The 27,656-nt window shown below is 41.2% G+C and overlaps 1 protein-coding gene and 1 long non-coding RNA gene across 3 annotated transcripts in view; both read left to right on the top strand.

Annotated features, from left to right (window-relative positions):
- LOC125768535 (serine/threonine-protein kinase NLK) overlaps positions 1-27,656 on the top strand; it is a 78,312-nt gene that overhangs the window by 28,517 nt on the left and 22,139 nt on the right. The window lies entirely within an intron of this gene.
- LOC125768544 (uncharacterized) lies at positions 10,264-11,172 on the top strand. Its single transcript, XR_007418917.1, has 5 exons — positions 10,264-10,372; positions 10,457-10,614; positions 10,691-10,805; positions 10,882-11,060; positions 11,135-11,172. It is a non-coding gene; the product is annotated as an uncharacterized LOC125768544 (long non-coding RNA).

Raw genomic sequence — 27,656 nt, 5'->3', positions numbered from 1 at the left:
CGGCGGCTAGCCTTGAATGAGTTCAATCAAGTTCAGTACGAACTGGCGGCGACCGATCGCTCCATCCTTGAAAGGGGGCAGTGGTCGAAACGAATGGGTCTGAAGGGGGAGGGTAGGGAATTTGTGGTGAACTTTCGGACGAGCGAGAACAAGTCTGGAAACGTGTGGGATCAGGCATTTTCTTGCAATTCATGTTCCATATCTCATCCGCACCGAAGACCGGTTGAGAGAGAGGGTGGCTTTTGTTTTTTTTGATATTCTCTTTACGCAGTTTGCTTTTTCCGAATTCCAATCCCGGTTGGTCATGAAGGGGTTAAGGTACAAAGATGCAGAAACGATGGCAACATTCCTTCAAGGAAACGATTGTCGCACTTGGTGGAACTTGAATGCGCTAGAAATGATCCTGAAAATCCGTCCACAGTTTTTTTCCGCTTCTTTTACTGGTGGAAAGTGGTGCTTACGGAATGGGTGATGATAACGAAAAAGTGAACCACACATCGCACCGTAATGGTTAACACATTACGCCACGGTAGTTTAGTGCAGTTTAACGCAAAGGGCGTGGAGAGTGAAACTCACACGACGGAAGGACGAAAAGGCGTTAAACGTTTCGTTACGGTTCACAGGGTTTCTTCGCTGTGTGTTTCACTTGGTACGGTACGGTGCTGGTCATGTACCACCAACCGAACTCGAATGTGTTTCTCTCCGGACATAAATGGACGCTTTCTCCCCCGATCTTCAAGGTTTGCCCAACCCGCATAGTATCTCGAGACTTTAACCGGTATCGGCAAAGAACTGACCACCAGCAAGGTTTCTTTGGGTTTTTTCTTTTTCTAGAAGTACGATCACAACATCCCGAACGGCACGACGGGCTCACACAGAGGGGTAGTTTGGTTCTCAGGCTTATCCTAAACATTAGTGGATTATGAGGGTTTCGTACGTTCGATGCTTTTGGGCATTTGATGGATGGAGAAGGCACTGTTGATGGACGTTCACGGCTGCGCATATTACCTTGAGAGTACCTGGCTTACAGTACGTATAAGCCATCTGACAGTGTTTCTAATAAGTTGGTGGCAATATTATTACTTTTAATGGATGGAAATAATAAGTTCGATCACTGCTCTTTATCCATTGCCTCACATTATCTGCCATTATTAAGATTAATTTACATTTATTCTCAATAAGAACGAAGACTTAATCAAGTACTGAAACATGAAAGCTATATCTATATTTCATTCAATGTTCAAATGTAATCATGATCACTATAATTAATTTATACATTTGGCATACAGTATAAATGTTGTGTATATTTATCATAACATTTTCAATATCTCCAGAAATTCTTGAAAAAGTTCATTTTCCCAGAACTCATCAGAACTACTTGACCACATCAGTTTTACTGGTACAATTCCTTCTAATTACACTAATTATCGAAGTTATACAATTTTACCGTATTTGATATGAAACTTTCACATAATTATTTTACGCAACTCTTCAAATTAGTGTGTTCAAACTACTAAAAAAAAAGCTCAAATTCTTAATAGTTATAGTTCTAAATAAAATCCTTTTGATCGTTCAAACGTTCAGTTTTATGTATATAGATTTACTAACATATCCTTTGGAATAGTTTAAATTTGTTCAGCATCCAAGTTCTCTCCCAACAAACTTTCAAGTTTCTCCCAACAAACTACAGTACAATTAACATGTTGAAGTTGCCGAAACAATCACCCGGAGCCTGGTTTAAAAAAATACCGCACCAGTACAGAATGCAGCAACAATAAAAAGGTTTCCCTAGTTGAGAAAAGGATGAAAAAAGAAAAGAATTAAAGAATGTACCCAACCATCCATCCATCCATCCATTGCTGCTCCGGGCACACAGCATCAGGCTGACCGAACGCGCCCAGACACATCCCGGCGACGGGTTTTGTCCGCCGGACGGACAAACGGCTGCCTGAAAAACCTCAAACCGGTTGGGCAACCTGTGGCCTCTTCTCGTTGGCCATACACATACAGAGGAGATGAGGGATGGGGTTTTTGTTGTGTTTCTTGCTTTTGTCCATCGGTTCGATTGTCTCTGTCTGACTGGTTTCTGTTGCACATGTGTGCATGTGTGCATGTATGTGCGTGGTAATGAAACGCCTAGAATGATGTCGGGTCTCCGCGGCCATAAAGAACTCTGAAGAAAGGTCGCGTTTCACTTCGCGAGGTCTTTTTTTCTCCCTTCCATATCGGTAACGGTTGGAGTTTTTGGTGGAACTTACTCACCTGAACAGTTTCAACATGCGCTCGTGATAAAAAAAGAAAACAAAACCACCGTCACAAAACCCGGTAACTTGGAAGCAGACGAGTCGCAATGAGAGAACCGGGGCTGTTGTATGTGGAGAAAAGAAGCTTCGGTTTGGTGTGCTCACATACCTACACACACACACACGTGAAAAGGGTCACTTGAGTGCAGCCAGAACCCGAATCGTGTGTGTACATACCGTCGCTGCAAGTCGTAAAAGATGAACCACGATGCTTTCTGTCTTCAAGTCAAAGAGCACACGGCGAATGGAAGCTCCTTACACAAGTGGCTTAGGCAACGACACCGTTTTCAAGTCCGATGTACTTCGCGGTACACGGTCGGCGGAGAAAATGATTCATATCTGCTCATCCTTTCAGAGCATGTAACACACGGTGCAGAGACGGTTGATGGTAGCGTTCTTTTTTCCATTATTTTTTGTTGCTTTCCTTTACGACAGAGTCGGAGTGAAGTCGTTTCCGCGCTCTAGAGTGGAATGCATCCGATCAAAGGTGCATGGAAGGCATAGAAATGCACAAGACCGCACTCTCCGGTACCTGCTTGGAAAACATTGGAGTAGCATCTGCATCCCAAAAGCTCTTAAGAATTTCGAACGTGTCGGATTTGAAAGATGCAACTTCGCAGCAACCCACTCGGGAGAGATAGATCATACGCTTTGCTTTCCTCGGGTTCGTCAGGATGGGTCAGGTTTCCTGGAACTAGGGCAAACCCAAAGGTACAAGCTCAAGAAACAGACAACTGAAGCAAACGAAGAGAACTCTGCACCTTCAGCACATGTGAAACCGATTGTTCTAAATAAAGGGTCAATGGGTAGCAACGAGAAGAAGGGAGGCAAGATTAGGGCGTTTTAGGATGGTATTGGTCGGCACACACTCGCACGGCAAAACCGTTTTGCGCGGTTGCATGCGAATGTGGAACAGCTCTGGAATTTTAGCCGCCGGTGGTTGTATCCTTACGGGAGCACAAATGCCTTTGATGGTAACCGATAAGCCGGACGTGGGAAGCACTGGACGGAAATGTTTGTGTACCATTCTAGAGCTTCTTGAACCTGTGTGACGTGTTGCTCACCGCCTACCTGCGTTGGGGCACACCTTAGCTGCGTTGGTCCTGCTTCCTAGTGCCGCCGGTTCACTCCCACTGTTGGCATCCGTTTGTGAGGGTGTGATGTAATGCACTTTTGATAGTACTTCATGTTGATAGAAACTTTGCCATCCTTTCTGTTGGTCCCGTTTTCTAAAGAGGGATTAAAACTTGTTTCTCTTTTTACATTGCACAACTCCATACTGTGGACTGCTGGTTTATGGACAACTCGTTCGTAAGTGAAGCTATAGAGAGCTGTAGCTATGAAATTAAATTCTACTTGTATATAACTTAGCAAGAGAGCCTGCATGTACAGGTATGGAATACATGTGCGGAAATAGTTTGGGATTCTGAGGCTCTCTGTCCATGTAAAATCTTTCTATTGAGCTTCGATTCCTGAGCGAATTCTGTATTTTTTGTATTAGAATTCCATTTTTGCATGCATTCCATTTGATTCATGTTACAGAATTGATTTTGAATTAGGAATTCTTGGAACCATTGCTTTGATGTCGAAATTAGTGTAAAAATGCCTCAATTCAGTTACGCAACGGACGATGGGCAAATGTTCTTCCCAATAGTCTAAAATGCAATTGGTAAACGTTAAATTTTCCGTAACTTCAAATGCGTTTCCTGGTCAGAAATTGTGTTGTATGATACATGAGACTTGGTCGTTGCACTTGTGTAGTTGGTGAATGTTCTCGTGTGTTTTCATGCTGGATCCAGTTTTTGTTGGAACATCTTGCTTCACCACCTGCACAATGACATCTCTTGAACGTTAATTCATCGTAGATGAGGAAGGTATCTCATCTCCATTAATCCATTACACACTTGGACTTTGGATTCTTAATTTTACTCGCCAGTCGATGGGCAAACTCTTTGGCCCTAAAAGGTGTAAAAAGCGAACCGTTTCATTCGGATGTTCCTTCGTCTCCGGACACCTTCGATCGGTCGGACAGTGTGCTCACATGCCGTTTTCCAGTGTCGAGTAGAGAAATCATTAACTTGTTACGCACACCGCACACCTCTTGAGCACATACAGACACAGACCGTGCAGGGGAATCCGAGTCCGTCACGTCTCATGGAGCGAAGAATTGCCCATCGAGGTTCGTTCTCTGCCACCCCTCTTAGTTCGTTCGCTTTTGTGAGTGTTTCTGGAGCTGGAAAGAAGAAGCTCCAAGATATCGTGGAACGGCGGCAGAGAACACACCCTGCTAAATGTGGTTCTATCGCAGCTGTCGTGTCTGTGAGTCGGTCGTACCGATGAGTTCTTCTGTTGGGTGGGGTGAAACAGGATGACTTTACTGGAAAGTTACTACTTGATTTTGGTTCGCTCAGAACACCCCACACCCGTACTTGCATCCATCGCACCGAACCGTAGTCACCGCTAGTCCGGAAGAATTCATCTTCTTGTGCAGTGGGTTTGTTAGGGGTTGCCGATTGCTTCAACGTCATTGCCATCATCAGCTCCTACGTGCGTCGTTTTTGGTTTGGTAGAGCGGTCTTACGGTCATCATCCGTCGGTCGGTCTTGTGTTGATCGTTGTGTCGTTATGGCGCATTTGTGTCTGGTGTCTTGAAAGCCACCATCGGCCGCCCTTCAACCGACGCGCCTTGTTTTGTCTCGTTGGAGGAAGATGCCGCCGGTTATTCGTTTCGTATTGCGCTGCGGCAGAAAGAGCGAACGGGCAATGGGGACGCTTTACGGGCAAGTAATCAAGTAATTGCCCTCTTGGCACATTGGCCCTTGGTCAATGTTTTCTTTCTGGAGGGAGAAACAACACTAAAAGACGCGCATACTAGCAGCTGAGCTGAAGAAGACACCATCCTAAAACGGGGTGCGAAGAACGAAACTCTCCCCTTCCCCAGTGCACAAGCACAAAAACAGATGGCAGGAAATTCAATACAAAAGTTTAAAGCGCTGCGCAACACTGTTGTTGGATGAGAATCGTCCACTTGTGGTTTCTCCGGTTCCCATGATGAGAATTGAGTAAAAACGACGAAGCACAGGAACATATTGCTTACCATATGTGGAACGCTACAGAAACGATATGAATTGTCCTAGGTCATTAACCTTCGCGGGTGGTCAACCTTTCACGAATTGAGGAAACGAGCACCCTTATTCACTGTTCTAGAGCTACGAGAGATCCTGATGTTATTTATATTTAAGAATAGAGCAACAGTATAAGAAATTGATTATTCTTCTTAATTAAAGGCGTTAGATTGTTTTTCTGGTTTATCACAACCTCGGAAGGTTGACACATCACTTCTAATTTCCTTTGATTTTATTTGTAAAGGGCAAGCTGAACAGTAAAGTCCTGCACAGATGGGTGGAACGGGTCCGGATGAGACTTGGTACTATTCCTGTCGCATGAGAAACTGACATCACTGTCACTAAGTCAACGGGCGATGTCGACGAAGCTATCGTTCGATTTGGTTCAGGCTTCGATCGGCCTAGCTCATTCTAGTTCGTCCGAGATGACTACATCATTAATGTGTGCTTAAAGCTGCCGAATGTATTGTGCTTTGAAAATTGTTATTATTTATAAAAAAGATCTCCGTAACACCAAGATTTTTATTTGATTTTATCCAGCAACGCCACTTCCTTTCCAGGCGGTTATTGTGTTGCAACAGTAGAAGAATGATTGCAAGCTGCAGCATACAAAAAGAAAAGTACAGGGTCACACTGTGCATAGTATGCAATTTTTGCTATTGCGTAGCCAAGCCCTCGGCGGCCCCAGAACAAAACACTCTCCATACCTGTTGTGGTGGTGTCTTCAGCGATTCCTTCAAACCATGCCGACAGAAAACGAAAACCTTCTGCGAAGGCTCTCCGGCAATAAGCTTAACATCGAATGGGAGGCAAAACAACGGTTGCGAGCATAAGCAACGAACAAAATTCAACCCCGTCTGGCTTGATGCAACATTATTGCATACCCTCGTCTTGCTGCCTTGACATTTTTCCACCGTTGTTACCGCCTCACCTCTGTTGGGGTGTCGCGTTTCTCAATTTCGCCATCATATTTTCAAATGCACTGAGTTATTCCAAACTAAGAAGGTTACTTCTTCGGCGGTTGCAAGTAGGATAGATGGTAGATAAGAACCATCTTGAGCATTGTAAACATTACCCTTTAGCTTTGGTCGATAGAGGGCGGAAACGTTTCATCCAGCAATAGTACTTTATCTTCGACAGTTTTTCACTAATCTTACTGTTTTTTTTTATTCTCGTTACAGGTGAGTTGTACTTTTTGTTCATGTATCTGAGGCATGTTGTGACCTGATGGAAAGATCTGGTATGTTCCTTTTTTGGCAGTGTACGAGGAATAAAAACAATTCAGCTTGTAATTAATTAATGATATATAGAAGTTAAGCTGTTTAACGTACAGTGTCCTTTTTAGTATCAGTTTGTTCTTCTCCAAATTCATTTATTTGAGAGTGTAGGAATCCATCTTTGAGACTTTTCCACCCAAAATTATCAGAAGTAATTCCTATAACCTCGGAGTATCATTCTCGGATACTTCTCGAGGTACACTATTGTACACCGCAAAGATCTATCAAAATCTTCGTATCTTGGATTTATGCTTATATTCAATGTAATGTAGCTGTGCAATTTCGTTTCAAATTTACAGATATAGAATCAAATTCTTTCTGTTATTTCTTTCCATGTAGAATAACATACAAGAAGTTTTCATACAAGAAGTAATGTAACAATTTTACTTCTTCTTGAGACACTAAAACTTCAAGAGCTTGACTACCAGTTTTGATTTTTTTTGACGTTTCATTCGCCGTCAGGATCAAGGCTATTTAAAAAGACCAGGTGGTGGAATGTAGAGCATTTTGACATTCAAGAAGACGTAAAACAAGAAAACATCGTTTGACCAGGGTGGGGGCGTTTGACAGCATACCAAATACCTAAGCAAAGATACACTGTTTAAATTGCAACACTATTTTCATTTTAGGTAAAAATGTTGAAGGGATAAGGTGGCTGGAGGGTACGTTCGATATGGTTGATCTTGTTAAAGTTATTCTTGAAAGCTCCAAACATGTATACCTATAAATGCCATATACAGCATAAAAAAGAAAACGCATATCACATCTTCAGGTATAGCGTAACACCCCATCTGGAAAAGAAGCTTTCTACTGCACTCCCTGTGCATGCATCAATTAAAGTAAAATAAGTTTACATCTAATCCGAAACGTAGCAAGGACTGATTATCCGACTACATGGTAAAAATAAGTGTAATAAGTCAGAAATGGCTGGCTGGCCTTAGAGGACGTTAAAGCAAAAAGAGAGATAGAGAGAAGTTAAAATCCATGTTTAAATATTTGCATGCTTCAAACAAATTTTACATCGATAAAATAATAACAATTTCGTACCAATGATTTGAGTAATATGTATATTTTACCATCATTATTTTGTTATGCATTATGACACATTGACTATACACATAAAACCAGTGTTGTAAACCTATGACCCCCACCCGCTTATGTCAAAATATCTGAAGAAGAATTTTGGCAAAACTCGCTAAAATTCGACCTGGTCTCCTAAAGGGACCTTGGTCAGGATAGTCAGTCTTGTGTACGGGGACTTAATGCCCGGTCTCTATCGTGTAGAGACCGACACCGCATACACCTTCGGGCCATTACTATATTACATTATTACTGCAATTTATTCAGTTTTACGCACATGAAATCTCTCAACTACACAAACAAAAATGAAATTAAGATTAATTTGTTCGATAATAGTGTGTGTATACCAGTATACGGCGAGGACATCCCCTTCAAATGGCAGTTGGTTTTTGCTAGTCGATGAAGTGAGCCTACCATTCGCAAAATGTTTCGTTAATTAAAAGTGATCGTAACCATAATCGCATACCTGTGTATTCCTTTCGCACCATCTGTTCGACGCGTGCTCATTGATTGGCACTGAAAATCCAACTGGAATGGGTGTTGAAAATTTGCTTTTATGATTATGAAGTATTTTTAACCGGCGTTTTTGGGGCTTTTTGTATAAGAAAATGAAAAACAAAAAAACACCCTCCAGACATCGTAAAGAAAGAAGAGGACACGGATAAGGATTGTGCTAAGGATGCACACGGTAACCGGTTTGTACCGAAACGACAGGTGCAATTTTATTTTCGGCGCTGTTGTAAACCGTGAATCCTGCTGCTAACCGATCGTGGTGTACAGCGCGTTCGGTAGTTTGTAACAGCTCCAAACAAGGTAGCGGCAGGGTGAGACATTGTGCTGGTATAAACTTTCTGACCTCACGGAAACATCTCGGACCACGTATGTGTGGCGGACGAACATTGAGCAAAAGTCTTCTCGTTTGTACAGCTGGCAACCCACCCGAATCGAAATGGTTGTGAAAACCAGTTCAAGATTATTGTGCTGTTTGCTACCGCAGTTGCACCTGGAAGTATCGCATCGGTGATCGGTGATTGGTAGAATGGTGATCCGTTTCGAGACAATTTTTGGGAACCTTTTTGGCGCGTGCTTTTCCGGCGGCTGTACTAGATTAGTTTACGGCCGCGAGACAAAATCGGACTGTTTCGTTTTTTAAGGGTTTTTTTTTACATGTATGATGACAAAGTATGTTTGCAGATGTGAAAAGAAACACCTGCCGATGATTCTGTTTATTTCGTGTTGTTTTAATTTTATTTTCCTTTCCATCTTGATCAACCCGATCAACCGATGTTTTGTCTGGAGGACATTGCTTCTTACAGCTGTGCTTCGGTTAATCGGTTGTCTTTTCACGAAACACTTATGTGGTTAATTATTGTTACTTTATTAATTATTAAAAATGTTCAAAATTAAATTTTGGGTTTGTTGATTTAAACGCGATTGAAATAGCTGTTGTCAGGTTTTTGTTTGTAAAAGTTTCTTAAACTTCCACACTTTATTAAACTGTAATAATAACATTTTCTTGTGGTTTAGAAAGGTCAAAGCATTATAGATTTCGATCGATATTTATCATACAAAAACTTGGTGCAGCTTTCCCGCCCAATCATAATTACAAATCGATTCACCAAGGCATGGCCGTAAAATCGTACGAAAGCACATTTAGCGCCGAACCTATTTGCTTTCCAAATACACGTCCGAGGGCAGATTTAGCGCAAAACGTTATCCGCTAAATGGTCGAGTGTGTTTTTTTTTGTTTCGTTTTTGTTAGTCTCACGGAAAATTCGCACAATTTTCCTCTCGCCGTGTTTCGCGTTTCGGTCGAAAATTACATCAATCAGAAGAACACGCCGCGTCGCGTAAGAAAACGCCATTTTACTGGCAGCAACAGTAGCGTCCGGAGAGCCAGCTGGCTGGATTTTCGCGATAAGCAGAGTGTAAGCTCCCCGTAAACGTTGTGAGTGTTTGGGGAGGCTTCATGGCCCTATCGACAAAGTGTTCATCGATGGATGAATTTTTTGAAAAGGGGGTGAAAATTTTGCTCGAATCACCCCAAAATGAGAGTGTGTGCGTGGCTCGCTGTATCGCGATAGAGTTCGGCGTGTGTCGAATGAATGTTCAAAAGGGTCGTAGTAGGCTAAAAATCTGTTTTTCTGTTTTTGCTCGGTCGCTGTACATTTTCATACGGGAATAGTTCGTGAATTGTGGATTGCGTCAGTTCGTGGACTGTGTATTCGTTTGTGGAATAGTGTTTGCCAAGTTGTTCCAGTTCTAGTTCTAAAAGGATGTTCCTGTGACGGCACTGGTAAGTTGTACCGCCAGCGTGATAACCTGTTGGAGCAGACTTCGGCTGAATACGACGATGCAGAGGCAGGACAAACTGTTTCAAGACATTTGGAGAGCAACGCCCGGGGACATATGGCCTCATCCTCATATCTAGAGGTTTGGTGTACACAAATCAGGAAGCAGGAAGGATCAGGAAGCAGGAAGGATCAGGAAGCAGGATGCAAGTGCCGCAGTGTGAAATACTTCGTCAAAAAAGCGCGTGTTTTCTAACAACTGTGCCCACGCGTCCCTTTGGCCTACTGCTTTAAAGGTAGGCTACCGTGTACAATCAATACCAGTGCCAGTGGCGTCTAACGCAATCGGTTGAACGTGAAACTTCTTCTTCTTATTTCAGTTGACATTCATACTTCTTGATGAATGATGGTCATTTAAAAGGAACAAATTATTGGACATGCTCGTGATTATCCAGCTCTATGATGCACCTGCCAATGGAAGTGAAAGACAAGCCAACCTTAGTATTGGTTGTTTTTGCTGCTGATCGGTTCTAAATCGGTTTGTATCGCAGCTAACGATTCTCGAAGAAGTGTCAGTGTCCTAATCTTCCTTTTTTTCATTTCCCAACCAACAGGATACTGGAAACCGCTGCTGTTAGTGCTCTGCATTGGATTTTTTCTTCGCTTTGCTCACAGTGCGTGACCTTGGTTTGTTGTGGCAATCTATCAGTCAATTAACAGTCCCTTCAGGTAAGTATTGTCCATTCTTATGGACGATTGTTGTATTGCTTTACGTATGTATATCTAATGAAGCATACTTTTTCAGCAAAACAAGTTCGGTCCTCCGTACACATCTGATTTCCGTAAGAATTACGCCTCAAATTCGAAGGAGACAATGTTCTATCGCCACCTAGCGCCTCTACAAATCGCGACTGATACGCCTTGCCGTTGAACATCCGTCCAAGATAACATAATGCGATCAGGTCGAATCATAAATTAATTCAAGTAAGTAATATGTTATACTGTTAGTAAATTGTAGAGTAATTAATTAATAATCTTGTTTCTCGTATCATGTACAGGAGTCTCCATTCGATACGAGATTATTATTGGTTGGAACCTTATTTTTCACCGTTTGTTATACGTAAGTATGTCTAAAAACAACGTTTGTTAATACTTAACTAACATGTGTACAATTTTTCTTCCTTATCGGTCTTAGATTCCATTTGCAGATACAAAATGGAGTGAAATATGCAAAAAATCGCGTGATAATGCGGTCAAAATAAAATCCAGATCGCACACGATAACAAACTCAAAGGCACGATGTTAGTTTGTTTCGAAACACGCTGAAAATTCCATTGAAAATTTTCGCCAGGACCTATTTGATTGATGTAGGATATGAATCTCTTCGAAACTTGATCTTGGAAGGGAGAAAATGTCCACGATGATGTATTGTTTATGCTGCACCGATCGAAACAGACCGCGTGATTATGTAAACGGTAACAAATCGTGGGCAGAATAATGTGGACCAGGATTAGAAACCCATGGCTAAGCTGGCGCAGAATACGAGCGTTGAAAATTGTACGCTGTCTGGATGGATGCTGGATTTTTTCTGGGGTATGGTCTAAAACTATGTAGATAATAAGAATAGAAAAAAGGTATGAAGCGTAAGATATTGATATTGTTATGGTTATAAATCAGTACATGTTAATTGTTATCTTTTTACGCTTGCCATAAAATCAGGAAAAATAAAAAAATAATATTATATTTGTTAAAAACAAAAAATGTTTTCATTGCACCGTTGGAAATCAACGGTGCGGAAAGAACGATTGAAAATGAACATTACAGCGTTAAAATGAACCTCACGAAAACGCGCTCATGAAATCATGAATCTCACGCACACACTCTCAAAAAACGGCTTCACAAGATCTGCTGTGAAGCTTTTGTGAAGCCGCTTGTGAAGCCGTGAATTTTACTCGAAATTCACTCTCAGGCGAGCAGTTTGTCGATAGGGGGGTTTCCATTCCGAGAATAAATTTATAACCACACCAGCGCCCACCGCTATGTCCGCAATCCTTCGTACCGTTTGGCATCCAGGACATTTAGCCCACCGTTGTTGTCGTCCTTCTTCGGTTTCGGCGGTGGCGGTTAGAGTTTGAAGGTTACAAAATAAATTTAGCTGCCGGATCGGCGCCACGGGCACGTTTCCTTTTATTTTTCGTTCATTTTCTTGCTTCGCAAAAGCATAATTTGAAACTTCTCATACACACGGCAAACAACGAGCAAGCAAAAAAGAGCGTCGTGTTTACTTAGCAGCGTTTCTTTAGTGTGCAATTTGCAATCAGAGGGAGGGGTGTCGTGTGGTGTGCAGATTTGCCGGAATAGAACATTAAACGTACAATCAAGTACCTAAAAAATTTGACAATGAACGAATTGATGTTGCTTGCACGAAATGTTCGAACAAATGTGTGAAACAAATGGGAGAAAACAAAATGTATTAAATTTATTTGCACTATTTGCTATTGCTCAAAATTATTTGCTTTGTTCCGTATGTAATGGAATTCACCGGAAGAGCTGTTCACATTGAATTTGATTGAAATATAAATTAACTCCAATGCGTTAATTAAGTATTCGGATGAAAAACAGTAACCATATCAAAACCATGCACCTCTTCCCGGGGAGTGTTACTGATGTCACACCGAGGGTGCTGCAAATCCGATTAACCTTTATTTGGAACTAGTTACACAACTTGAATTTGCACAAAATCAAATATTTGATAGGTGTCGTGTGAAGCGTGGAAAAGGTTTCCAGTGGAAACCAGAAGTTTATTTCATCAAATCATCTCTGGGCAAATTAATCGCTCTCTAGTGACACTGGTGCTCCTTGCGCTGCATTTCATTGCACTGTTTGCACGTGCTTGTTTGTGTGTGTATGTACGATAGGTGTTTGTCCGACGTTCTATCAGCATGTTCAGCATAGTGCACAGTGGAAGCAGATCGAATTTTTTGTAGTATTTTCAGTATTTTTTACATTAAACTAGATACTTACGCTATTATTTCGAAGTTTCAAATGTAATTCCGGAGAAAAAATTAATATTAATGGATTTTTTTCAATTTCACAAATATTGAAAGACATACCTTTGAAACAATAGATTTTTCGCACTGTTTTGCAAAGGTCTTTACATTTGATTTGAAATAGCTGATTTTACTTCAAACTTTATGAAAATTAAAAGAAAAATATTAACATCAACTTATTAAAACTATTCTATATTTGACACGTGAAAAATAAATCCGTTTCCTTACATTTCACATTGTAGTATAATTCTTTTTCTTATGAATTCATGTTGCATTTTGTTCCACTTTAGAAGGGTCAAAATTTAGTTTTATTTTTAGTAAATGGCTTCAATAACTGTCAAACCGTAATGTCATAATGGGGTCTTCTTGATGATCTAATCTTGTTTGATCGTTTGCAGTTTGAATTTTGGAAAGTATTTATTATGGAAAAAACTCCTTCCAAGCTAATACGACTAAAATTTGTTTAAAGAAAACATTTCTAAACCACAGGAAAAAAAACCAGTGAAGTGAATAAGAATTGTGCAAACTTTCAAAATGTGCTCATACCAAACCCATGAAAATAAAGACAATTTTTAGAGCTTTCGCTCAAACCTTTACATCATTTATTACTTTTTGTATGTAAACTATGAACTTTTAAATACATAAAAAAAGAACCAAGATTAAGAAGATTGACATCGTAGTATTATGAGCCGATCCCACCGTGTCAGTGATGCATTTCCCTTTGCCGATATGGAACATCGCGTGCGCGCATGTGTGTAATTCAAGCATCATTCCGGTATCCTCTAGCATGGCGCAGGATGACATTCTCGACGGATTGGGTCGAGAAAATGTGATTATAAACTTTACTAACTAATTCACAAACAGTCAACCTACACCGGTTGCTATTCTGATTAGTTGGACATTGGTTTTCCCAGCTTCATCGCTTCCGGGGAACACTTTAACTATGCATTTGTGAACACAGAACAGAGAAAAAAACGGATTACAGTTCGAGGGTCAAAGGTTTACGTTTGCATTTAGAAAATGCACACTTTTGAACTTTGGTCGTCCGTTAGCCTAAACTGCTTGACATCGTGCGGGATGCATCCAGCCCCATCCATTAGCTTGCAGAAAAGAGTAAGCCTAACGTATGACAGGGCCAAAAAGGGGGATTTGGAGATTGGAACAATTGCATATCCTTCAATCCCGCATGTTGTATTAGCTGCCGTTCTTCCGGTTTTCGCATACACGACTGGTCGGTCATTCACCCTGCCGGCTGATGATGGCCGACGAGGCGATTTTGATTTTTGGGCTCTTAAATTGGGGCTGCAGAAGACAAAGAAAAGGCACGACGACGAACGTGGCGCAACTACCAACCTGCTGCAGAAGAACAAATGGCATTCTTACACTTGGTGGATCAGACAGAGTTGAAGCAGAAAGATGTGAAGCTTAACGATGCCAGTTTTTGCCAATGGTAAGGAGTTAAGAGCTTAAACGCAACCACAAGTGAATGCAGACACAAAGGGACGCAAAAAAAAGACAGCTGTTGTAAAACCAAACAAAACCAACAAGTCAAAGACAAAGGCCAGGAATATAAAGCAAGGAGCCCTCTCCAGAGATGTGAGCATAAATGTAAGGTGTAGATTTGGAACAGTTGTCCTTTTCTGTATTATTAGTCAATCATAACATTTGTTCATAAGTAAATTATTTTGTTATTGTACTCTGCGGTCTTGAAGGTGTAGCAAACATTTGTTAAAAGTCTGCTTTATTAGCTACTTTTGAAATCTTCTAAAAAACCACAATGGATCCTTTTTCTCTCTTGTTCTTTTGTAAAATAATATTCTAATATGGCTGTATTTATATATGTATCGTTGATAGCATCTTTTCCAACCATGCTGCGGTGTAAATAATGGTTGAAGCAAATCTTTAGCTTCTCAAGCTCATAAATATGTATCCGCAACAATTTCAGAAGCAGCGTTGTTTGCTGCAGAGAAGGGAACGTTACTCCACTCAGGCTACTCTTTTGCAAAGGAAGGTTAAGGCTTAGGGTTTAAAATAAAATTGACGAGGTTATTGACAGTGTGGCAACACACAAACACTGCAGAACTTCAGAATCCCGATGAGCGGTCGAGAAATAGGGAAATGTTTTTCATAACAAGTCCGGGCTTTGGTCTGGTGGGCATTGGAGCGTACGCGAAGAATGAGACTCACTACTACTGGCTTCAGTTTTTTCTTTAGCCAGTTTTTTTTTGTTGGTTTTCTTGCTTCTGCCCGGCAACACATGACCCTTCCATTTGATGTACTCGGTATATGGGCTTTCTGAGCGTACGAAGGCACCATTTGCTGTAAAGTCAGCCGCAGCAGTGTTGGGGAGGGAGGTCGCAAATTGTTGGCAGAGTGGCGCACCATTTGGTTATTATTATTATCCTTTGTGCATTTTTTGTTGTTGGTGATGTGCAACTGTTCTGTTTGTAGGGTTGTTGGGGATAGAAACTCGAAAAATAATATTTTCAAAAGTTCTTCTTAGTCTCGCTATGGAGAACAGAGGAAACTTCAGCATTTGGATGAGTTTTATTTCTTCGGCAAATGGTCTAATGATGATGCTTCCGTTTTTGTGGTGAGTTTGAGGTATAACCTTCCCGTGGACAGCTGTTGTGAAAATATTTGTTTCATGTTTTACTCATGCAAGCGATTCTTGGAATTTTTATTCATTTTTGTTTTGTCATTACTTAGAATTAGTTGTATTTTAATTCATTCAGGCAAGCGACCTATTATGTTTTTTTTTTTAATTTTTTAGCATCGACTTTTTATGCAATAATGTTGGAGATTGGCTTTAAAAGCAGATCTGTGTACCGGTTTCCCTTTGTATGTATGCTGACGTGTTGCAAACAAGATGAATACATTCGCTATTATCCTCTCGCTGAAGGACGTGGAAAATCGATTTCCGTTCTGACAGATATTGCCGATGGGCTTCTAACCCTACCGTTGGTCGATGGCAGAAACGAGAAAATTTGTAAGTTCTCCACTGCTGCGTGTGGAAATACGGACGAACAGAATACTTGGATGCTGTATTAAACTCCCTGCAACATGGCGTTTTCTTCGATCACCGATGGGTGGTACGGTGAAATGAAACGAAATAGTTTTCCTCCCATATTTGGCTTCGGTTTGCTCAACAAAATGGGGAAGATTTTATTCCATGTTGTGCTGTCGTGCTGGTATAGTACATCGCATCCACTACCGCGTACTACTACACATCAGCAACAGCGTAACAGACCGTCCCCAGATGCCGGAAAGGTGGCGAAATCCTTTATGTCGGGCGGAATTTCAATTTTGGCGAAAATGCGGAGAAAACATTGTGTTTCCCTGTCTGTGCTGTGCTGCAATCTCCGCACGGAAAATTGTCATTTTGTTCTGTGGTTTCGTCGCTCATTCGTTTGCTGTCGTCGTTGGTCTAGGCAGCTTTGTCATTTATAGCCACAAAAAAAGGTGCGAGGATTGTTTTTCTTAAACGGTGGCAATGGTATTTTCTTGGTGATTTCCGATGGATGATGGGGGCAAGTTTTGTACAATTATTTAGTTTCCTTTTAATTAGATTTGAATTGCATAAAGCTGATAACTTGTTTATTTTATTTAACATTGAATTATTTTCTTTTTAATGACGATTGTTTTTCGTATTTAGCATGGAATTTTTATCTTTCATAAGATGCATTTGCTAATTGTATCAGTTGTAATTTAAATAATCATTCGTCCCTTGTACCATTTCATCATTAAATTATGTTTTATTCCTTTAAGAAATTTTATCGTCTGAAGAATAAATATAATCTATTTGTATGAAGAAATATAAGAACATTTGTTTGACGTTTAAACTACTATTTTGACAGAAAAATATCAGTTTAAAGCAAACCGTAACCGGGTGTGCCAAATTCTGATTTTCGGTGTGATTATATTGTGTTAATTAATTAATTAACTGAAATTCACTAAACTGTGCACTCGATTCAATATTCGAATTTGACATTTCAGTGACGTATTTTGTGCTTCTGTATCAAAAGCTGCGTTTATCTTATTCATTTACACGATCCATTGTTGTGTGTTTGCTGCATCCCTTTAATGCGTCACAGTACTTTATTTTATCATCCATCGGATTGCCACTCAATTCACTCGCACGCGTGCTGCCGGTGCGAAGAACATTTTGCACGGAAAACCGCACCGTGATTTAAAACACGTGGCCGCCAGCTACAACAGCGAGTTACATGCACAGGCACTCGTGCGCGAAAAGCGGCCCACCTCCTGATCGATGCATGATTGGAAGCGAACGAGAAAATGAATAACACAGCCAAGAGCGATTGACCGTGCAAAAGATGGGGCGCCCGCGTCGTCGCGAAAGTGTCGATAGTGAAAATGTTTATGCATGCTTATGAGTTTTGTGTAGCCGTTTTTGTTTTTGTTTTCATTTTTCTACCGCTCGTACGTCCGGTCCGTGTTTGTCTTTCGTGGTGCGATGCAAATCAGTGACCTACCGCCAATATGTTGCGGATCGTGTACGCGTATCGATCGTACCGCTCGTTGGTGAGTGAATCAAATGTGCGTAATGCTGCTGGAATGTTGGCGAAGGTGTATTGTTTTTACCTCTTCTTCTTTCACCATTAATTAGATAAATGATAGCCAAGATGTAATTATTTAAGAAAGCAACGAAAACAACAGATCTTGCAGGAGAGGAAGGTCTCGTTTATTGGCGTGAAAACCCTGTAAGCGAAAGCAAATTCTCTGGTGGCAAAATCAAACTTTTATTCGGTTCAGTACGATTATTAAATAGTTGATAGTATAGGAACAGATTGTAGTTGCATACCAAACTATCTGGACAGTTTCCCAGGGTGAAAAACAATTTAATTGAAGCATCAAGAAGGAAGTGTACAAAATGAATCTCACCATGGGACGTCTTTCAAAATCAATATCCTCGATTCCTGTAAAATTGTACGGCACTCGAATAATTGAATATTAAATTTTAATTAAAACTACACCATCCTTTGCAAAGGTTATGCCTCGGCTATGATGGAATACACCAAATCACAAAAACAAAATGAAAAAGAGAAATAATGTTACCTTAATTTTCTTCGATAGTTTCGCTTCATCTAACGCCCAGAAAATGGTTTACTCTCACTTTTGTTCTCGGTAAAATAGAACGCGCCCACCAGCGTCGCTATAATTGATTGCAGCTGGCTTTATGTAAACATGGTTTCAACTTCCGAAAGACAAGCGCAAGCCGGAAATGTTGCCATCATCCTCAAAATATGGGTCACAGATAGACACACATACAACCGAGCAGCCAATAAGTCTGTCATCGTTTAGAAAAGTGCATCTTCGCTACTAATGAATTGAATAAATTTTATTTTCATCATCGAGAGAGTTTTTTTAAGAAGTAGAAAACTATTGAAGTTGTTCTAACGATCGCAAAAAAAACACGAAAAAAATAACTATTCAGCAGAAATGACAGCACTACCGTATGGTCTTGTAGTGCTTTTTTTTGTCCAACTAAGCAAATGGTGTGGAAACATAGTCGCAGCGTGTGAATAAATTATTTCTTACCTAAAATATGTGTCTGCTTTGAAGTGTTTAAAAAAATGGAACTTTGCCACTGTAACAGTCCCAACAAACGCGGTTGTGAAGGCTAACGTGTCGAAAGATAATTAACATCGAGTGAAAATTAATTACTACGAATCGTTCTTGTCTTGCTTGGGCCCAGATTTTCCATTTCTTTTGCCGCTCAACCTGTGTCACCCAATACCCTGCGGGCAAAATAGCTCGGTTTTAGCATGTTGCCTCTGTTACTCCTACACGAAAAAATTTTGTATTCGTGTAGGAGTAACAGAGGCAGCATGCTAAAACTGAGCTATTTTGCCCGCAGGGTAATGGTGTCCGCGGGACCTTGCCGGAAGGTATTTCCAAGTTTCCGCCCACCACCAACGAGGCATTGCCGCTACATTAAAAGTGCCTTCCCAGTGCGAACACTTCGCCTTGGTTTTTGCTGCAAATCGACTTGACGGTTTGAAATTTACACCGATTTGCAATTCAAATTGAAAAGCATGCTTGAGACACACGCGGGGATCAGCTCTGTCGTTGCAGTTTGAGGTGATGTTTTCCGTTTGCTTTTCACAATAAAAAAAAAATACGGTGCGAAAAGAAGACGAGTGTCGCATTTGTCGGGGGCGCCTTGTCTAACGATTGGAGATATTTTTCCACGACATGTTTTAATCCTTTCGTGGGGGTGGTAAGATGGTCTGTTGTGTTAAAGTAATGGCACCAATGTTTCAGGCAAAGTTTAGTCACTGTGATGACAAAGTCTTCGAGGATGAAACGATGAAATTTTCGACAGTCCTTAGTCCAGCTAAATCTATTAATCATGTCAGACGATACTACCATTTCAGAGCAGACGATGCAAATTTGTGTAGCTGAATATTAAAAAAATATCTCTCAGGCCACGTGGCCGTGACGGTTGAGGATTTCCTCAGAAACTCAAAACCTCAGGAACCTCAGGAGCGAATTTTAGTAATTTGCGTTTTAAGAAATCGCCAAAAGCCTCAAAATTTTGGACAGTTAATTGAAATAAATTGCATTCGTCACACACTTTTTGCCGTCGCTGGGGAATGATGATTTGAGAAAGAAAAGTTGGGGAAATCCTCAAAAGATACTTGGAGAATTTTGATTTGAGATGCTTTTGGAGGGCTTAGAGTGACTGAACAAATAAAAAAAAAAACGACTTAGCTGTCATTCAGTAGTGACTTTATACACGTATCAAACCTTAAAGTATACGTTGATTTCTGCCACTAGATTATCACAAAAAAGGCCATCAAAGTGCTTTTTGTGTGACTGTAAACGAGAAGCATCTTCAGTGCAATCCCGCGCCAAACCTTGGGCAGCTAATTCAATTTGATGAGCTCCTTGGTCTCATATTTCATTCTCCTCCAACTCATGTGATGCATTATTTGCGATTAGTTTATCACGACCTAAAGAAGGCACATACTGGCCCAATTCTATTGGAAGCCCATTATCCGCTACGGGGGTCTCTGTCTATATGCTGCTCAGCACTCAGCACAGAAGATAATAAAATTAACACAAGGCACACACAGGCTCCTTTGAAAAACCACACGCACCTTTTTGCGCGGCACAAAGTATCGGTGGTCTGATATCGTTGTGCCATCTTGACCTTGTGTGCTATTGCGTCTCTGTCCCGTGTTGGAAGTAATTTTCGAATGGTTTGCTTTGTGATGAAAGAAAGCAATATTGCTTCGCCCACATACCTACAATGCCACGCCGACGACGACGACTATGTAGTCGTTGTGTCTTTGTCCAATGTCCTTAAGAAACCAATTCCCGCGTAACGAAAAAGGAAGGTGCCGTTCATGGTAGCGCCAGGAGAAGAGAAAATCCGTGGAAATTATTTCTTCGAAAGGAAATCATTCGTAGGGGGTGTCTAGGTTTCGTGTTGGTGTATCCCTACCCACTGCGATAAGCAGACATGGCGAAAGATGGAACTTGAATAAATGGAGGCTTTTGGTGACGCAACGTTCATTCTACCTATCGCTTACGAAGGTAAAAAGCAAAGTTGCTGCTGAGCTTGCTGGTCTGAGAGATTGACAGAGATTAAAGATTACAATAGTAGATAGGTGTGGAGAAAATTATTCTCATGACGCTTTCTCAAAAAAATAAGGCATTATTTTGTCCATAATTAATAAGCTGTTTATAAAAACTAGTAGAGATATTTTAAACTTAATAAATAATTATATACAATATCATTTAAATCACATTTTATTCGCTTCAGTTGCCAGCGAATTCAAGAGTCAACTTTGTTGACAGTGAACAAAGTTTCATTTTCCCTTTGTCTAAATGGAACAGCGGTTTGTCCATGACCCTCACACGCAATTACTGACGAGGAGTAATAAAGTGTCACAAGATATCGAGCGAATCAGAACGTATCGAGCATCATCGAACATTGTGTCCAGCGGTGGCGGCAGTGCGGATTGGACGCGTCCCAACCAACTGGCCTTATACACACGAATTCGCGCCGCAGACGTTGGTTTTCATTCGCTTTGTCCCCGGGATGTCGCAACGCTGCCGACGAAGATTGAGGCAACAAGAGCAAAACCGACGAACGCTGTCGTCATTATGTCGTAGACCGTGGTATTTTACTGTGGCTGGAATTAGTTCACCGTGTGAGGAGTGGAGGCCCATGGTGCGATCCCCGAAGGCAAGTCCATTTCCGTGTTGTAAGATGACTATGGCTTTGTTATTGGTGTAGTGTCCTTCCGGCTCTTGGTATACGGTCCCACCGATGACGGGTGCGGTCTTTGTGATTTTGATGGAAGTAATTTCCCAGCATGGCCCCGAAGGACATGCACGCCGGCAAAAGACGACGCGAGACAAAGTTCGCATCGGGAAAATTTGCTGCTTGTCTATCAAACGATTGAGTTCCTGAAATCCACATAGAAAATCAAAACCTTCCAGGAGTACGCAAGTATTCCATGCGTGTTGGATAATAGACGAGAAATATTTTGACGATAGAATATTTGCATTTAAAGCATACGAACAGAGATGCGTTAAATATTTACCATTTTCCTAGTCTTTCGTTAGATTGGGGAATGTTAATTAAATTCTCGTCTGATTCGTATGACAAATAAAGTGGTCTAAACCATTACAGTGGCGTTGTATTTAAAGGGTAAAATATGCAACCGATTTCTTTATTATTTACCAAATACGACGCCTAAACATAAGTGACATAATTCATGTCAGAATACCCATAAATTTTTAACCCATAAGTCCTTTAGCTCTCCAACTCCTCAATTGCCTAAGGCACTTGACGGGAGAGACAGAGAGAGAGAGCACCCACGCGTAACGAGACGCAATAAATTTTCGTTTTAAACTTTTAACCTCGCGAACTGAATTTAAGCGGTTGCTTTCAACTGTTGGTGACCCTTTCCGCCTTATGGAGAGTTCCCGTTCGATAACTGATGGTGCTCATTTTTCTACAATCATCTGCCATGTTGAAGCGGTGGCGGAACCCTTCAAAACCTGGGACTCGGTCGAAAGCTAACCAATTTTTACGATAAAACCCGTCCGGTATAAGTTTCCGTTGGCTATTTTATGAGCTGGCAAAGCAAGGAAAAATCACCCCTAGCGTACTTCTTTTTTTGTGTAGTCTGGGTAAATATTTCAATCCTTCGTTTTTTCAGCACAGCAGTACACACCGTACTCTCGTGGACGTTGGCTTTGTTACGACGCCCAGGCAGGCTGTTTATGAACTGTCGAAAGTTTATTTATGGCGCTTTTTCCTAATGGTTTCGATCGGCATTGTGTGTATGTGTTTTCGTCTTTTGTGCTTCTAGTGTTATGCGAACAATTAAGCGGAAAAGTGCAACCCATGAAACGGCACAATCATCATACTTTCTTACGGTTACCACCAGTTCGGTAACCAACCATTTAAATCAAGAACCAGCTGTTCTCCATCGTTTGCCCTGGGCGGGGTTTTTTTTCGAGCCGCGGTTCACCGGTCCTAACGATACTCTCGGCAAATCGATTAAAGTTACTGAAAAGCTTGAACTGCGGCTGTATCTCGTTTCAGTTGCGGAAGGATAAAGGCAGGGAAAAGGGTGTATTCGATTTTCTTTTCTTGTCGATGAATGGTTAATTTCTATTTTCGACTTTTGTATGGCTCTTATCCCTTTAGGTTTCTGCGTCCTACATCTGGTAAGATTCCTTTTTTTCTTTCGTCTCTCTCTCTCTCTCGCTCATTTTTTTTGAAGGGTTAGTGCTTCCGAGCTCTGTAGCTCCAGCCGAGATTCTATTTTCGTTACCAACGTCAATCCCCAACACCGGATGGGGCATAAAACATCCTGAGCCATTTGTGGCTCCCGCTGGTTTTGCGGAGTACGGCCGAAGGACTTGAAATTGCCGCTGCACGCGATTTCGTTAATGTTGAGAATTTTGTTTTAATATGAAGCCGCCTCAGACACTGTTATGTAGGTGTCCGTTTCAGAAGCTTTATCGCAGACGCCTGACGTCAAGGATGGAATAAATATTTCAAACCCGATTGGTTACCAGTTTTGCGTGTTTTTCTGTTTCGCCGATTGGGTAAATTTGAAAAATATATCTTTCTTAGCTTCAAACTAAGAATCTTTCATACAAGAAACGTATTTTAACGATAGCTAGGATATCTTTGTGTTGAGGGGTTATTCTTGATGAGTTATACTAGAACCGGGAATGTTGTCCTAATTCTGTCCAGCATAAATCACGTTTGTAGCATAATAATCTATGTTTTTTTTTGTGGACATTCTTTGCCGAATCTATCACTCAACACGCCTTGCTTTCACCAATGAAAACCATAAACAATTACCGGGCCGTTCTAAATCAGGTCTTCGAAAAAGAGCGAACCATTTCGAAACACGCTTCGGTGGAAACAAATCATTCGCATTCTTTTCTCCTAACACTTCGGGCGGCTGGCGCATATCTCTTGTTTACCTTACCCAACCGATGAGATGGTTGAAATCTTCAAATTGATGCGTCCCGCATTTTGTTACTTCACCGCGACCCAATATCAGCATTTGCCAAACAGGACGTCGCATACAGCAGTAACGGAGGGGTTAGGTTGATTGAACGCGAACTTCTGTGTCGCATATCGTTCACGTTGGGTGGGGGTTGAGATTATTTGATTTCGCGACCATTTGTTTTTGCTTCTTCCGTCCTTTTGTTTTGCGTCTGTTACATTTGGGTTTAGATCACATTTCGCTTCGCGATTGCATATCTTGCGACGCACGACGTCTTGAGCTGACGTGCTCGCTAATGTTTGCAGACGACATCGTCGCGGGGGCTAGTTCAATCACCTCCCAGACACATTTATTCGTTCGTTTTCCTTTGTGCGATCGCTTTAATCGTAAGTTAGACGAGTGTCGCAATATTTCCAATGTGATTTGTTTTCTCTCCTGGCGCCATTGCTAGAAGGAATAAATGTAGAAGAAATTGTTTTTTGGAAGAAATTCCAGGAGAGCCTTGAAGCATACGCTTCAATGGCGAAATTGATTTGATATTGATATTATTTTCAAATCAATGAATAATGTTAATTTAAATGACTCACAAAAAAAATGATTTGAACAAAATCAAAAATCGATTTCTGACTCCTTGTAAAGCGGAGATATTTTTGGAACAAAGTGAATATTAGAATATGCAATTCTTGGTTGAATTGTATCATTTTTATGGATATAAACTCTCGAAGTAGAGAAATTCAATCGCCGCCCACCACTAAACTGGAGAACTTCGAGTACGCACAAATGTACAATAGAACAATTCTTTCTTCGGTTCCCCATCGCAGACTAACAATTTCACAGTGCATTCTCTTTGAGCCGTTTGTTATCTTCTCCACTTGTACGGCCGGCTCGTCCAAGTTTGATTGCAGCCAGAAACAAAGCAAAACAACCCTCCAAGATTCGCCATTTCAAAGTGCAAGTGCATTCCCTATTTCGTTCCGAGTGGAGTGGAACTCAACAAGAGATGAAGGTTGGTTGTGTTTTATCTTCCACCGGAGAAACCGTGCGTTGAGTGGTGGTTGTGGTCATGCAAGGAAAATTATTCCACAAAAAAGTGGCAACACCAGTTGCGTGGTATATTTTATTTCGAGAACCAAACATTTGCTGCGTTTTGTTCCTTTGTTCTGGAGAATGTAGTATGAAACGTTCAACGAGGGTGAGAAGATGAAAATCTCCTTGCAGACAGCGCTTTGACGCTTTCTATGAGCCTCAGAAACAGATCACAGCATGACTAAAACGAGATTGAAAGAAAACGAGCGAGCCATCACTCGGTAGCGCACATAACTTTTAACGGTCTCTCGTTAACGGTCAGACAGCGTCGATTATTCCGCGTGCTAAGTGCATAAGAAAATAACAAATTCCAATTCCACCAACACGGACGGTGCCTGATGGTGCACCGGCACCTTCAGTCTAGTAGTGTACATGGAACAAAAATGTAAGCACAAATACATTTCTATTGCTGCACCACGATTCGCGATCTTCCACCCCGGACACTGTTGTTCACCGCAAACTGAACTGAGAAAAATCTTCTCCAATCGATTTTAATTGTTGAAAGTTGCGTTATGCCGATAGACTAGACGGGTTGCGTTGTCCATTGTGATGGAATTTTTGTGTGACATTTAGAATCCTTCATCAAGAAAAATTAAACGGTATGTACATACGTGTACAGTTCGCTCGAATTCTATTATGCTCTATTCAATAGCAAAACATTTATTAATTTATCTGCCACAGAAATGTATGTAGGAATGCTGTGTAATTACACAAATGACTTTGATTTCTTCTCGGAATTATGTTCCATCGTTTGGGTTTTCTTTCCTCCAAGCGTCACTCACATTTAGAATGTAGCGTATATAAAGCCCATGATTAACACGCAATTCATTTCATACTACCTATTTTTACTTAATATTTCTCCGAACCGAATGGTTTCGTGCTGCCTCACGATGGCAATCGAATTAATTATTTTATTACACGAAATTGTTGGAATTTCCGCGTGTGGTAAAAGCCCTCTGACATTTGCATGTTAGTGCGACTCCATCGAAGGTATATTTGGTGTGGATGAAAATAGTTAACCTTTCGCTGCTTAATATCGATGGCGATAATCAGAAGTTTAGAAGTTGAGCTAGTGCGCACATGAGCAACACAAATATGTGAACATTTATCTCTCTTGCGTGAAGCAGTACTAATTGATGGTATAGTTTTCGGTATCGATAAGTACAGACAACGCTGAGCTAATCGTGATGATGATATGGGTGTGTTGCAGTATGATAAGCGAGGTTAGTTTATTGTGTGTGTTTTTTTTCCTTTCGCCATCACTTTCGGTTCCTGCATACATACCGCACGATGGATGCTTATTCATGGTGAAACGAACGCAACCGACATCATCATCATCATTGGGAGTTACGTGTCTATCAGTCAGGATACGCTTTACGGATGGTTGAATCGCTTATCTCGGGGTTTCCTACCCATACCACAAAACTGGAAATTGGTTTAGCGAAGAGGTGTGCATGCCTCACCAGTATTTCAAATTACCCGGTTTAGTTAGACAGAAAACTAACCAGGTAAAAAGCGAGAACACAGCACTATATGAGTTAGTAGTAGCACTGGTCCAGCAGCTACCAGTTGAGCACGCAACACGAACGCAACACTTTCGCCGCACGATGACTATTCATAGGAAAATTAAAGGTGTAAATGAAATTATAGACTATGGGGCCAGGTAGACATTGGCAGCAGGGAGTGGTTTCTGGTGAGGGCGTAGGCTTTCCAAGGCGAAGCGGCAAGTCTCGTTGCCAGCCGGTTGTTGACTCCTTCACGGTTGGTTTTGCTTTATTTTAGTCCTTACGCCTGTTGTTCCACCGTTTTTCACCCACGATAAGGTAGAACCGACCGATGGAGGGCGTCACGTATGTGTTCTAATATTCCTGAACAAATGAGCTTGTGCCATGTAGCGTTGACTAACGATTTTCATACCCGCTCCAAGACCTCGCTCGTTTGTTTCAACCGTCATCGCACGTTCCCGAGGTGAATGTGATGCATGAAGTACAAGGAAATGTGAAGTACCAAGGTGCCTAAAGGTGCATTGGCAATGGGAAAATTTTACCTTCATGAACTTCCGGATACACTCGTCTCGTGCCCAACGATGACGCTTCTCAGGAGAAGGCCCGACACGAGTGACGTGCATCAAGATTTGAATTGAATTAAAATTTACCTCATTTCCCGGCATTGGCACGACGATTCCTGGAGGACATGCAGCAAGAGTCCTAAGCTAGTGAAGTGGTTACAGAAAAAAAATCTCTGATGTTGGAAGTCCTTTTTGATATGAAATTCCAGCTGGTAAGGTAGTCAACGATGAGGAGGAATAATTCCACACGCGCTGGTCTGCATAAGGATAGGTGCATTAAAATTCAAATCGCATCAGCTTTATAACTTTAAGTAACTTATGAAGACTTTACCAGTATGCAAATGTTTGTTTCATAACCATTACTCTACATCACACTACACTTAACGATTATAGAATAATCCATCATCAAAGGTTAAGATGATCGAAGAAAAGAATGCGAAACCTATTGGAAAAAATGTTGAAAGTGAACGGGTGTTGCTCTGGTTGTCTTTATAGAGACTTGGTGGTGAGCAGCTACATTCGCCTCTAGGGTTTATAGAGTCCCGAATGACTCCATTCATTGATGCTGTGGAATCTGACCATTACCGATCAACTGTCAAGATTCCACAAGATTCCCAATTAAGCAGTGGTGTGACGGGTGGTCGTGTAGTAGTCGCAAGAGATGGCATTTGAATTAATTCCAGCCCTCCCAAGGTGTACTGTTTGAATGCACATTTGATGCGATATCGCCTTCACTTGTCGCACGCGGGCGTTCGATGCAATTCAATACTTGGTCAACGGTTTGTATGTCGTGAAGGAATGTTGGCTCATGACCGAAGGTGTCGATTGCTCAGTTCTTCGTATGCAGTAGAATGGTAATAGGTAC

The sequence above is a fragment of the Anopheles funestus genome, chromosome 3RL, assembly GCF_943734845.2.
Source record: "Anopheles funestus chromosome 3RL, idAnoFuneDA-416_04, whole genome shotgun sequence".
NCBI lineage: Eukaryota > Metazoa > Arthropoda > Insecta > Diptera > Culicidae > Anopheles > Anopheles funestus.
The sequence above is the reverse complement of the archived record's forward strand: the minus strand, read 5'-3'. Positions and strand labels throughout refer to the sequence as shown.